Below are 12,761 nucleotides of genomic sequence, written 5' to 3'. Positions count from 1 at the left end.
TGACTGGTTTAAGCTCTAAAACTTCTTAGCTAATGTATTCAATATGTTTTTCAAAACACGTTTTTATCCTTATTTAGGTAATCCTGAAGAAAAAGCGTATCACTAAAGCAACAAATGGTACTAGGAAATTCAGCAGTGTTATCAGTCATAATTGGTTCTGGAGTCACGCTCTCATGAGCTCCAGTTCTTCAGATGAGGGAATGAATCTAACAATGACATGGTCCATGGATTTACCTCAGTAAAAACATGAGGCAGAGCAGCGTGACTAATAAATGTACAAATTGCTAGCTTCTTCTGTGCTAAGCTGATGTGTTAGCAAAGGTATAAAACAGATAATACATATAGGATCACAACAGCAAGGAAACAGCAACTGTTCTACTCATGCTTTTTTACTCTAAATTACAATACTGGAGTGACAACAGTATCTCAGGAAGCAGTGCAGCTTTTTCAGGCCTGAATACCTTTTTCTGCTTTAAGGCGTAGTCATTCAGCTTGCCACCAACCGGAATATACTAATGGGTAGAACATGTACAACACAAGAACTGTTTGCCATCAATTAAAAGAAGATGAGCAAGGATATCACACTTCAGATTCACAATGGAAAGTTAACCTCTCTCTTGACTTAGGATAACAATTTCATATTTCATTTCACAAGATCCTAGAGCAGTTCTTATTTAAGATGCACATAATACATTCTAAAAATTATTTAATTTTAATTAAAAGGAGAAATTCCACCAGGACTGTAAAACTAGTCATCTTAAAAAATCATATCCCTGAAGTTTTGGTTCACTGAATATGACTCTGTTATACTCCCAAACTTTGTTTCCTCATCACTTAAAGTGAAAGAAAACATTTATATTTTTTTTAAATTCTCAAATTATTTGAAAACATTTATGCTCTTTTAGGAAGCAGGGATTTCCACATATTTCTTGCACACTGAATTGAGCTAATTGGAATGATCAAATAGTGGCATTCAAGAAGGAGGGACATGGCATGAGCTCTCACAAGTGCTGCTGGGGTGCAGACGTGCTGTTTTGGACATCCCACAGGAAGAGACAATGCTCAGATATTCCTCCCCATCAGTCCTAGGGAAGAAACAGAAATGCCTTTCTGATGCTGTCCCTGTTTAATGATATTCACAGCCCCATGACTCCCAAGGAGGCTCTGAAAGGCAGGTCAGGGCAGCTGCCAGTCTTCGAGGAAGCTCCAGCACACTTGGGAAAAATCCTGAGCAGCAGCCTTGAAGGGCCTGGGGACATAGAAGTGGCAGGACTGCTAGTTTAAACCTGGACCTAGAGGACCTGGACCTGTGCTCTCAAACTGAGTTCTCCAGTTCATCCCTGACCTCTGATGATCTTTCACACTGGATAAATTCTTGTTTGTTCCCAGCTTCAGGTGACAGTAGGCTCCCAAGAATCTCCCAAAGGGCAGTTTTGAAGTGGTCACACCATCTTTGCATCCATCCACCCACTGCCCCCTTCCAGCATCACTGCAGCTTGGTCTTGACTTTCATGAGCTCATGCAGGCTTTGATGCCACAGTCCAGGCATGAGCCTTGCATCTCAATTCCTGCTGTTGCTGCGGCAGGTTAGAGCAGAGCCTTCAGATTGTTTTAGAGGTCAGAAGCTCAAAAAATCATACTATATCATCATCACCATGACCACCACGACCATGACCATCACCAACCATCATCATCATCATCATCACAATAGCAATACTAGGAACAGCAGTAACAGTCACAGAGCCAGAGGGAAGCTCATGATGCCTGGCTGTGCCACTGGGCTGCCTCCAGCTAGCCCTAAAGGCAGCCAGCCCCAAGCCATCTGAACAGGACTGTCTTGTACAGCTCAACCTGCTATAGAAATATTCTGCCCTGGAGCAGCCAGGGCACATTTAATCCCTTGCCAGTCACCTATTAGTTTGTCTACACTAGTAAAATAGGACAGGCAAGGGGATGTGCTCTAACACTGAGGTCTCCCCTGCATGGCAAACTCCTTTATTTCCAAAAGCAGGGTGGTCATATGCAGACTGCCTGGCAGGAAGGGTCTTTGGTGTATTCCACAGAATCACAGAATCCCAAGGGTTGGAAGGAACCTCGAAAGATCATCTAGTCCAACCCCCCTGCAAGACCAGGGAAACCTAGAGTACATCACAAAACATTGCTTCATCTACAATTTTGTGGAATAATAATTTTCTGACCTCTGTAAATGTTTCTTAGTCATTAGTGCTTCAAGTACTCACTAAAGCAAGTGAGTACTCACTCACCACCCTGGAGATCAAGACTGATCTCTATCTGCCCCCATTTCTGTCTCTGAACCGTTTCAGTCTTGCTGTCCTACACCCTCCTCACAGAGCCCACTGTCTGCATTTGGTAGTCACTACTGGTCAAAACCATGCTGGCAGCTGGGTTAACCCAGCCAAGCAGTGAGGGAAAACACAGAGCAGGCTCAAACCTATGCCCCGACCGTTAACAAGCACAGATGTAGCTCAGCTGCCCAGATAACAAGCACATCCTGCAGTGCCCCCTTGCTCCATCTGTGCCAGGGAGCCTCAGACCTGTCATCTCATTTTGCAAGAGCATTAAACTCAAAAGCTGTCAGAAATGCAGGGCTGCCTCAGGACCATTGAGAAATGGGTGAGAAATCAGGCAGATTTCCACTGGAGCTAGGCTTTTCAACAGCTCAATGGTCCAGCACTTGCAAGTATTTGGCACTGCTAAAATACAGATCCAAAACAGACAGCCATTGCCTATATCTTTCCATAGAGGTGTATGTTGCACTGCACAGAGTGCTCCAGATGGGAATGCAATAGGAAAGGAAATACTGACAGCTTTGTAGGAAGAAAAATAGATTGACCTTAAAGGTCCAGAAAGGTAAGGGAAGCAGTGAAGCGAGTTCTCCAGATATCTTGAATCCACAACAATAAATTGTTAAAACAAACTGCTGTGACATTGCTCTTGATGTAAAACCTGGCAGCCTGTTGCCATACCAACACAGTGCAAGAGGCTTGGAGGGAACAGCTTGAGCCATCAGCATGGAAGAAAGGCTGAATGTGCTGCTTGTGAAAAGTACAGGAATGACACCTCCAGAAGCTGAAAGTCTTTACATCTCTTTTCCAGTACCTGGCATTAGCAACAGTGCAACATGTGTCACCCAACCCACCCCACAATGGTAGACAGAGAAATCCCTGGCATTGGAGCCCATATACTTTGATAAGTCTTAAACCTAATGGCAGTGAGGTTAACAAATGCCAGAGAAAAAGTTCTAAGAGGAAATCCAATCCCTGTGGGTCTTTGAAGCTGCTCACCCCAAACTGTGGTAATAACAGAGACAAACCCAAATTTTCCAAGAGCTGTTACGTTCATCACAAGCCTCCTAAAGGGTAAACTGATTTTACACACATTGCCCTAGAGAATGTTATTCATATGGCCCTGAAGAAATACCCCAAAAGCCAAGGAAGAAATTAGATCTCCATACCTACAGAGGTCTTAGTCATTTTTTTACACAGCAGGATTTTCTGATGTCTTAGATAGAAGCCAATGAGAACTGACTTTTTGCAATACAATCCCTGCTGTAGTCACGTACTTGGAAGGAAAAAGAAGTAAATAAGTGTTTTTAAAGAAAAACAGCAAACTTTTTAATACAAATAATCTGACAGCCATGATGTAGGAGGGATCTTAGTCCATCTGCCCTACCACTACCAACTCTGGGTGTTCAGATCATTCCCATATTCCTCCTCCATGGCAGAACTGTCATAAACTGGACATCAGCAACTCTTATGTCCTGTAAAAAATATTTTCCTAGCATCAGTCATTTCACCTCTACTGTGAAGCCAGCAAGCCAACTAGTATTGCTTTGGGTTTTAACCTCCAGCCCCAGCCAGAAAGCCTGCTTCCAAGCCTTGCTATGCCTGGCAGAGCCCTGCCTGTGGGTACTGAATGATTACCAACCCCAGGATGTGTCCATGAAATGCTCTGGGTTCAAATAACCAGTTTTTATCAGAAGTACGCTTCACTGGCAAATGCCTGGCCAGCTGAAGGGAAGCACATGGACCTTTGCCATTCTTTATCCAGTTACTCAAAGTTCCTCACTTAGCACTTCTGCCTTAAAAGCCCAGATGTGCTATTGATTGCTCTTCAATGTTGTGTATGACATCATTTAACAATGCACAGAGAAATTATTTTTCAGATGACATGCTGTACATGCTTCCTGCTATAATCCCATTACAACTGACACTCAATCATTGCTCTGCAAACAGGTAAGCACAGGAAGGGACAGGGGCTCGAATAGTTCCAGCATTGCATGACTTTTAAAATCTGAAAGTCTGAGTCACATTACCCCATGGCTTACCAGAGGAGGAAAACTGGAACATCCATGAGGTTTCTGATTGACCTGATACACTCTGTAAGTATTTAACATCAGCTTAACACAGCACTTCAGCTACACAGTGAGAAAAACTGTTATTTAAACAGTGATTAAAGGTGTTGTCTGGTCTCAAGAATGAACCTTAGAAGTAAGCACCAAACGCTATCTCTTCTGCTGAAAGTTGGTGTGTTTTGACCTCCAGACCCATCCAGCCCCTGACTAAAATGGAGCAGAGCGTTTGCAATTTCTCACATGGCCTCAGGGGGCAACTGGGTGCTGGGACAAATTCTGTACTGGAAGAAAGCAGTTTTACAATGTAGAAAATAAGAGCTGCTTCAGCAAAAGGTGGTTACTTGATTGTAGCACTTTTAATAGAGCCACTTTGTCTTAATAAACAAAGTATATGCAGTAATTGCATCATTTAGAATATCAATTACCTATGCAGTGCAAAAAAATTATTCTTAATTGCTTAATTAAAATACAGTGCAGCTCACATACATATGGTTTGTCTGTGCTCCAGTGACTGGATCTGCTCCCTGAAAACTAAGATAAATATGTACAGAGGATGACAGAACCAAAGTTCCCCAGGTATTTCACAAAGCAAAAATGCCAAACAAGCTGTATTTTTGTCAGCTGATGTATGTACATAAATGTACTGGCACCCCTCCTATGCTAAGTATGTAAGGCTTTTTGTTGAATCTGGTGAGCTCGACCTTGGGTGAATTACCCACTCCTCTGTCAGTAACCACATCTCTCAGAGACAGTAAGAAAGCATTGCTTATCTGTATAAAGCAGAACCTCTTTAAGCTATGACAAAACCTATCATTATGTGTATCCATTGATGGTGTTTCCATTTAGCAACACAAGAAGGATGAGGCACCAAGGTTCAGTGAGTTACCAGGGCTTACATGGACCTATGGTTTCTAACCAGTGATGTGGGCTTCAGAGTTGAGGAATGAGCATATTATGCCAGAACTATAGCCCCATGCCCAAGGTAGCAGACCCACAAGTCCAGTGCAGGCTCCACAGTCACTTGTTAAGCTTGGGAATACAGATATGAAAAATGGGAGTCATTGTTCTAGTGGGGCATGTGAACCTATAGAGGCCTATGTGCCAGAAAACCTTGAGTCGTAAGTGGGTTATTTTGGTTTAAAAAAACATAAAATCATTATTTACCTCACTAAAAAGATCACAGGTATTTCAAGGAGTTATTATCTGAAGTCAGATATTCAGCAGACAGATTTATTTTTTTCCTCATAACTCAAATTCTTCTTCCTTTTGATACCACAGCAAAGGACAATGTGTGTTATGCTATTTTGGATCTACACATAGCCAAAAGGCACATGTATTTTGACCAACTACCTGCCACCTACAAGCATGGATAATAGTTCATTTCACTCCTGTACTATTTTTTTATTTCCTTCCTTACCCAACCAGCAAACGACAGACTAATTGACAAATGGACTTTTCACTGGGAACTCAGGTTAAAACATATTTAATCAAGCACTGCGTTGTCTAAAACTCAGAAAGACCTTGGGATTGCAATGTTTAATTTTCAGGCTATCTGTCAGCCAGAGCCTGATCCTTATCCCAAAAAATATTTGAATCCCTCACTCTGGTCAGTATTCCCAGACAAGATATTTCTGCTGGAGTTATGTGTATAAACCAGATCAGCCTTTTCCCATGAAAAAAAATGGGGAAATTATTTTTCTCAATCCTATTTAGCAAACAGGCAACTGGACTTTCTTCTATTTAGTTATGAATCTCTCTCTTATTGACATACCACTTAACACAAAGAATGGAACCTTTATTGGAAGCAAGTTGCAGAACTGGTTTGCTCAGACCCAAGGTTTGCGTGCAAGTCAAAGGCAGAGGCAGACTCACCTCCCTTTGCTCATCTCTCTGTTTCCCCTCCTTCCCCACCTTGGAGTGTAACTAGGAGAGAATTTATCCAGTGATAATCTGCTGGTTCTCAGGAAAAGAATCAATATACACAAGGACTTTGAACTAAGCAAATTAAGCAGAACACAAATTTTAAACCAGAGGATGCCCTGACTGCTTATGAGTGTGACTGGGTACTTGGGTAAGTCCATTCTTGCCCTTTCCGAGCTCTTCACTTGCACAAGAACTGATGTGGCAGACATGTTGTGTGAAGATCTAGAGACTGGAGTGACTTGGTTTGCAGGAACATCTATTCTGAGAATTCCCCCGAGGCTTGGATAGGAGTGGGAGCCCAATTAGCTCAGCAGCCTCCCCATGCCTGTACCTAATCCCAAAATAACTCCAGGCAATCCTGGGATCTTACAGGCAGGTACATACAAACCTACATCTGTTCTGCCCACCACGATGCTGGGATGGGAAGGATAGGAGCATGGTGTGGATGGGAGCTGGCTTGGAGACACCAGATCACTGCATTAACCCTGAGTTGAACCCAAGGTCTGCTCCAAAAATACTTGGCTACGCACTGTACTAACACAGGTTTACAGCTTCCAGAGCTAAGGCCGTAAATCCATGTGGGCAGGACAGTTTGCAGACTGACAAACTCTGGTCTCCATCAGCTTGGGAATCTCTTTGCTGTCTTTGGTCTCACACTGCAGGTGGCTAGAAATTGAGACAAGGTTTTTAGTAACACCTAAGCTGTGAAGGTAGGCCCAGAAAATTACCTGCTGAGTAAAAAGCAAGGCACCACTACCAGCATTTTACAGGGGTTTATGTAAGGAACAGAGATCTGGAGGCAAGTCCAAGAGGACAGCCATGTTCATTTTTTTACTGGTCAACTGTGGGACTGCTGAGCATTTTCTATAGAATTATCTGAGCAGAGGCCAGGATCCACCAAGATTAATATAATTTATTTCTTGGCTTTTCTGCATAAAGAAATAAATTTGAATTGAATGGACAGAGTTGGATAAGTTCCTAAAACAAGCCTGTCGTCACTGGACAGAAAAGTAGCATGCATCAGTATGAAAGGCTTTTTCTGCCAAGGGTTTCATTATACCACTCCCGATACACGGGGTTAGGCTTGGCAGGTGTCTGACTCTGCAGCTCCATCTCTTGGCAGACATCAGGTAACAAACACGCTGCAAAGGCTTACTTCATGCAGAAATGCATGATATACTATTTCAGTGCAACATACTCCTCATTTCCTTAGCAATAACGGAGGGACATAATTCTAACCTAAAATAGAAGAGGGGATTCTCTCTTTTGCTTCCTTCAGTGCTTGTTATCAACTGTTGCTCTGGAAACAAGAGTCTCCAAGTCAGAAACTGCCAGTTTAAATAGGAGAAACAGGAGTTTGTGGGGGTTTTTTTCCAAATGTTTTAAAAATACATAATTACATTTTTAATTTGTTGCTGTTTGTCAGTCATGAGATTGACATGAGAAACATGTAAATCATGAAAATTCAGCAATTCCTGCATAAATATTTTTATTAAAAGAAAAAAAAAAAGTTTGTAAACTTTTCTGATCAGCCAATTTGCCCCTTTGGTAGCTGATGTAATCACGAAATACCCAGCTATGCTGTTCTCCTTGTCTGTAGGTCAATATGTCTAATGAAAAAGAAGAGCCCACAAATTATCTATCTATTATTATTATTATTTCCTGCACCATGGCCTCCTGCAGCCTGTATGACTGATGAGCTCATCAGCAGCAGTGCTTCTGAGTGAACCTTAGTGATTTATCCTAGCTGATGAAGTGATTTTGCCATAAGAACAGACTAGTTAAGCCGAAGATTTTCAGACCCACTAATAAATCATAGTAATGCCGTGAACTGACCTGGATTTAAAGTATTTTAAAAATTGATAATTCTAAAAAGTACAAGATAAGTTATTTTCTAACAAGTGCAGATAAACTCGGGCTCTTGAATGAAGAGGAATAAAACGCAGATACAAAACAATCAGAGATAGTCAAATGACTTAAGATTTTTTGCTAAGAAAGTTTGAAAATCAATAAAGAAGCAGAAGAATAAAAATGGTGGAAGGCAAAATCTTCAAGTAAACCAAGAGAGGAGCTTGGATGAGATATCAGCAAAGCAAGATGCCATCATGGATGAATTCAGCGTTTTTAAACAGAAGGGGGTGCCTTCTGAGAGGAAGAATAGGAACTGTATTTTCAGGCTTCTAAATTTAACTGCCAAGAGTCAGAAAAACACTTGGGTGTCACTGTAGGCATTTTGTCAGAGATGTCTTTCAGTGCTAAAAAAGGAATAGCTAGGAAAGAAAAGGAATGGAACAGAGAAGCAATACTGAAAATACTTTTTATTACCCAAACAGTGCATTGTGATCAGTTCTGGATACCTTGATAAGGACAAAATAGAAATGAAACAAGTTCAGAAATGCCAATGAAAATTATTAGGGGCATGAAAACCTTCTAGATGAATAGTAAAATCAAACCTGTTCACTTCAGAGAAGGGAAAATATAAAGGTGTTCAAAATAATGAGCAGCACCAAAGAAAGTGAATCCTGTTCATCATTTCTCATCATACATGAGCAGGAGGGCATCTGTTGAAAATGAAAGGCAAAAAGGTGAAAAGCAATCCTTTCCCACAGCATACAACTGCCTAGTGCTTTTCCTTCCCACCGGAGGCAACCGAGGCCAGGAACTTCATGAATTAAAAGGGAATGGAAATGTGCATGGAGAAAAGAGAATACGTCAAGTGCTAAAAATAAAATTGTGATTTGATTTTAATGGAGCTTCTCTTCCAGTGTAGGTTGCAGTACATAAAGCAGCCTTTGGGGGTAGGCAAGAGCAAACTTTTCCCCTTCAGAAGAGATTCCTTTTAACTACCTTGCTCCAGCATCTCTCAGATCTCTCACTGCTGGACCTGACACTTTCCACTGTCCCAGAGAGGATGCTGAGGCAGACGCAGGAGTGGCTAGTTAGGGAGCAGCAGGTTCTGTTCTACTGCACCAGCAAATCGGAAGCTGTGAGAAGCTACACGTAGCCACGGGGAGACAAGAAGAAACTGAGTTTGCAAGAGTGAAAAAGTGGAAATTGTCCCTACAGCTCAGCTCAGTTCCTAAACAGCCAAACTTTCAGAGAGCAATGGTCCCACTTGGAAACTAGCAGGGGGAAACAGAAAGAAGCTCTGAGTGCAGTGCTTTTCTGGAAAGACTATTGAACTGTCACAAGCCTCTGAGAGAAAATTTCACTGCCTGTGCAAAGCAGAGGAGTCGTGAGTAACCCCGGAACCACTGAGGGCAGCAGGACATACCAACTATCTGAGTGAAAAGTGGAGATGGTGTCTTTGCCTCTCCAGAGAAACAGATACCCTGTATTCCCCTAATCAGTCTCACTTTCACTCCTGTATAATCACACACAGTAACTCCTACTCACTCAATTTATTGCTTTTATTGACAGCTTTCCTGTGTTGTTGCTGTTATTGAAACACAAAGTAGGAACTGATACACTCGCTTATATTTTTCTTAGTGGCTTGACCAAAAGTGAAACTTTTTTGGCTTTTTTTTTTTTAAGTGAAGATATGAAATAAAAAAATATGACCAATTTTGGCATATGCACAATATCCCACTTCTTTCAGCTTACTCTGTTAAAGTTTTCAGTAAGGCCCATTGTGGTGGTCTCAGGGATTTTAAGAACAATCAGGGGTGATTACCATTGTTGGATACACCAAGCAGGAGTCCCTCTCTCTCTGCTCTCTACTGAGAGACTCAAGGGGTTTCAAACACCTAACCTAGGAACAAAGGTTTGTAACTGAAAAGAGATGGTAGAAAACACACACGCATTTTCAGTATTTCAGAAATGTTCCGCCTTCTTCCTTGTTTCAGCATGGAAGGGATGTTCTCTCTCTTCCAAAGCAGCAAAGGTTCTAAGACTGCTATGACTTGAATTTAAAATGTAATAGATATTTCTCTGCATGTGCAGGTGTGTCCTGGGTTCAGCAGTAGCAGTCATTTTTCTCCTTCTTGGTAGCTGGTGCAGTGCTGTGTTTTGACTTTCGGGCTGGGAACGGCTGCTGATAGCAAGTATGTTTTGAGTTACTGCTCAAATGTTTGGTTTGTCCAAGGCCTTTTTCTGAGCTCATGCTCTGCCAGGGAAGGAGGGCAGACCAGGAGGAAGGAGAGACAGGACACCTGACCCAGGCTAGCCAAAGAGGTATTCCATACCATAGCACATCATACCCAGGATATAACGGAGAGTTACCCGGAAGGGCTGGAGCTCTGGGGGGATGGAGGAGGTATCGGTTGGTGCTCTGTCGGGCAGGGTGGGGTGAGTTATGGGTCGGTGGCTGGTGAGGTGTTGTATTCTCGTCACTTGTTATTTCCTTTATCATTATTGTTGGTAGTAGTAGTAGCAGTAGTGATTTGTGTTATACCTTAGCTATTAAACTGGGCTTATCTCAACCCGTGGGGGCTACATTCTTTGGATTCTCCTTCCTAACTCTCTGGGAGTTGGGGGAGCAAGGGGGGAGTGAGTGAATGAGCTATGTGGCTTTGGGTTTAAACCACGACAAGGTGGCAGTTTCTACCATTAGTTCTGCCCCACAGTTCTTATTTTTGTGTTGTTTTAACTCCACTTCCCTCACCTGATCTAATGCGGCATCCTCCCCAGCTAGTGCAGTTAAACAGTCACTCTGCAGAGTTAAGCATGACATAGGTTTTTACACTACCAATGTTTTCTCAAGCAGCATTTTTGAAAAGCCCAGGTGAAAAGATTCACCTGATGCTTCTGTCAATGCATTATGTGTGTTTCTTTTTGCTTAGCAACTTGGAATCCATTACATATGAAATTCCTTTGCAACTAGTTTTCCTTTCCCTTAAAGATATATAAATCATTACTTGCTACAAGTTCTTTCTTCTGCAGAGGCCAAGCTACTGTTCTGAGGGCTGTGTACGCTCTCTGAGATTTTCCTAATTTCTGCACATAGGTTCTTCCTCTGAGCACAGCCAAAGGGGGGAGCCAAGCATGGCAGCAAAGGAAAACAGCTAAGTACAGCTTGGGATGAATTTCACACACCTCTTTCCTTCAGTCCCTCAACACATACTGACAGAAACAAACATGACTGATAACACCACCAATCCAATCTGTTCCAGTACACAGACAATTATCACAAAGTTGATGAGGTTTTGCAGTAAGCAATATAAGCTGTAAAGCAGTGCTTAGAATGGTTAACATTTAAATACATACAGAGATATTTTGCTGTCCAGCACTCTGTGGGGAATATTAAGCAGCTGAAAGACTCACAGACCTTTCGTAGTCTGGTTCTGTGTTTGCATAAGACTTCTCAAGATAATCAGAGATGGGTACAAGGATTTCAGTGCAAAAACCTGTAAAGTCAAAAGTCTTTTTGAACAGATTATGACAGTCAATGAAACAAAAGGGACATGCTTATCTATGTGATCACTTCCAGCTCAAGCTTCTCTGATGACACCAGTGGGATACAGTGTAAATATCAAACAAAAAAAATGGAACATGATGAGTCTCATATCTTCAGCCTCTGCTATGGCATCAGCTGGAATTGCAAAGGTGCTCTCATATCACCTGATTCTGTAACTCCGCTCCCTGTAACCAGATGAAGTATTTTCCTGCATCTTTTGAAGTTCAGCTGAGACAGGCAGCTTGGGTTACAAACTTAATCCAGGGAAGACCAAAATGATTGTGGCACAGTGTGAGCATACATATGAAACATGAAAGAAAAAGCAGAGGTATGATCCCTTCCATCACTGCTCATCCTTTGGTGTGCCCTGCAGGCACCCCACCCAGTGACTTGGAGTTGGCCTTGGATATACAGGTAAACCAGGGTGGGGAAAAGCTTTCTTCCCTACCCATGCCTTTACAAGTAGCAACTCCTCCAGCTGGACAACTTTGCATCTGTGTCAGTAAATGCAGTTTAGCAGTCAGGGGACTGTGTATCTTTGCGAACTGAGACTTCAGTGAAACTCCTCTCATCTGAAGGAAATTAATTTGCTTTGCCAAGCCAACTTGACTTTTCTAAAACAGAAAAACAGACTAGCTGAGCCAGAATGTAAATTTACAAAGTGATTTGGAGAAACTAAAAAGTACTTTTGAAAACCAGAGGGAAAATGAGAAGAGGGAAAATGAGAAGAGGGAAAATTATAATGCACCAATTAGAGTGGAATGTAAGTTGTCCAAGCTAACACAAGATTCTTTTTATTTTGTTTTCCAGAAGAGTCTGCAAAAATATTGAGGTTTAGTGTCAGCACCTCAGACCGGCACAAAGAATTGTGATATTAATAATAAAGCACCAGATTTCAAATAGGCAAGAGAAAACTGAGGTGGTTTAGGTTTTATTCACTGTTTTAATAGTTTGTATCCATTAAAATTCATGGAAATTTCAATAGGATAACTCCATTGCATTTTTTTAAAACAACAATCAGCACAGTCCTGTGACAGTGCTTTAGATTCATGAAAAAGCCTGATGCTT

Source organism: Melopsittacus undulatus, chromosome 2 (assembly GCF_012275295.1).
Source record: "Melopsittacus undulatus isolate bMelUnd1 chromosome 2, bMelUnd1.mat.Z, whole genome shotgun sequence".
Taxonomy (NCBI): Eukaryota; Metazoa; Chordata; class Aves; order Psittaciformes; family Psittaculidae; genus Melopsittacus; species Melopsittacus undulatus.
Note: the sequence above shows the minus strand (reverse complement) of the source record.